At 40.6% G+C, this 2159-nt stretch overlaps 1 pseudogene; it reads right to left on the bottom strand.

The window, feature by feature from the left end:
• Window positions 1-354: 354 nt before the first annotated feature.
• Window positions 355-1923, bottom strand: LOC128066478 (peptidyl-prolyl cis-trans isomerase A-like; annotated as a pseudogene).
• Window positions 1924-2159: the final 236 nt, after the last annotated feature.

The following is a 2159-nucleotide window of genomic DNA, read 5'->3' as shown; positions in this document are numbered from 1 at the left end:
GGGCTGCCATCTATGGGATTGCACAGAGTCGGACACGACTGAAGTGACTTAGCAGCAGCAGCATTAAGTGGTCACTCCATGATGCTGTGAGATGCTGTGCCCACTGACTTGGAGGGTGATGCAATGCAGAGCTGATTTCTGGTGAGAGGTGGGACAATGGCATGGAGTTCAAGGAGCCTCCTGGGAGGGATGTATTAGAATCTCCCTGATGGGTTAGGACGACTCCATAAGAAACCCCACAAGAGGAAAGGAACCAAAGACCCCAAAGGAAAAACTCACCATGAGAATAGGGGCAGTCTAGTCTGACGGTCTTGGGTTTCCAGCAGGGATGTAGGGTAGCCTAAGTCAAATTTATTAGAGTTGTTCACAGTGGGAAATAGTCATTCTGTTGGTTTTGCCATTCCTGGAACCAAAGTGCCCATGGTTTCTAAATCATTTATACATTCTTTTACCTTCTCAAAGATCACATCTGCTATACAATCACTCAAGTCTTGACAATGTCAATAAAAAAGTAGGAACTGTTTGTGTTGGGCTTAGAATTTGCCATGGACAAGATACCAGGAGTGTGCTTCAACATAAATCTGTCATCATCAAACTTTTCCCCTATATGGACTTGCAGCCAGTGTCATTATGGAATAGGAAGTATTCAGCCTGGCATATAAAGCCCAGAATAATTCTGTGAAAACAGGAATCTTTAAACCTTTGCTCCCAGTGCTAAGAGCACAAAAATTGTCTCTTGTTTTTGGAACTCTGTATTCAAAAAGCTCAAAGGAGACACTGTCCAGGGGCTCAATGTTGATGATGATGTGGAAAAAATATAGTGAGGCTGACTAAGGCTAGTGGTAAAGAATTCACTGCCAATGCAAGAGATGAAAGAGATACTGAGTTTGATCCTTGGGAAGATCCCTTAGAGTAGGAAATGGTAAATTGCTCGAGTATTGTCTGGAAAATTCCACAGTCCATTGTGTCACAAAGAGTCGGACATGACTGAGCACACAGAAAATGACTAAGGCTAGTATGTCTCCCGGTGGCAGCACCAGCATCAACAAAACCCAGAACAGGTAAAATTTTAGTTGAACTCTGTTCATTTTTTCCTTTTCATGTGTTCTATCACATCTCCCAGAACAGTATCCTTTATGTATCCTTGGGCCTAAATATTCTCTTCTCCTCTAACCATTTTTAAAAAGAAGAGTTTATAAACATTTTGATCAGATTTCAATATCTCAATATTTTTATCATCAAGGTATTTCCTCATTTATTTATACTGAACACTTTGGAAGAAACTGACATGTTCTGCTGTGTTCTCTACTTATAAGGCACACGCCCTAGTTTCCACTGAAGGTATGTGTAGCTTCATAAATTATTACTATTGAGAAATGGTGATGGAAGTGTGGTATGTCACCTTCAGGCCATACACCATAAAACCACTTGGTATACTCTGTGCTGTTTTTTCTTTGCTAGGTTAGGGTAGAAAGGTTTATGTTGACCATGGAGAACATACATTAAGGAAGGTAAAGACTCTATTAGTCTGCTTCCTTTAATGACCATGTAGAAAAGAACCCTTTCTGTTGGACAGTTCTACAGAAAACCATAAAGTTATATACTGTTTGGTTCATGAGCTGCATTCTGCACTAACATGTTGCAGTAAGTGGATTATGTCACTTTGGGTGCTTGTGTGCTATTGCCAACTCGTTGCAACCCCATGGACTGTAGCCTGCCAGGCTCCTCTGTCCATGGGATTTCCCAGGCAAGAATACTAGAGTGGGTTTCCATGCCCTCCTCCAGGAGATCTTCCCCAACCAGGGATTGAGCCTGTCTCCAGCATTGGCAGACGGGTTCTTTACCACTGAGCCACCTGGGAAGCCCTACATCACTTTACATATGTTTATAAAGATGACTTACATATGGTGGAATTTCAGACATGCATCCTTACAGGTAACAGACAGAGGAAATTTTGCTTAGCTATTCATCCTAAATATCTTCCCATACTGGTGTGAAAAAAGTAATTTCATTTTTGTAAAGGTTGTATAATATTTCATTTTGCCATATTTTATTAACTAGTTTCCCATTGACAGGATGTATCATATTTCATTCTGCTATACATTTAAATGTAGTCAGTGCTTACTGAAGGTTCTTTCATAAAATAGTTTTATCATCTC

Source organism: Budorcas taxicolor, chromosome 21 (assembly GCF_023091745.1).
Source record: "Budorcas taxicolor isolate Tak-1 chromosome 21, Takin1.1, whole genome shotgun sequence".
NCBI lineage: Eukaryota > Metazoa > Chordata > Mammalia > Artiodactyla > Bovidae > Budorcas > Budorcas taxicolor.
The sequence above is the reverse complement of the archived record's forward strand: the minus strand, read 5'-3'. Positions and strand labels throughout refer to the sequence as shown.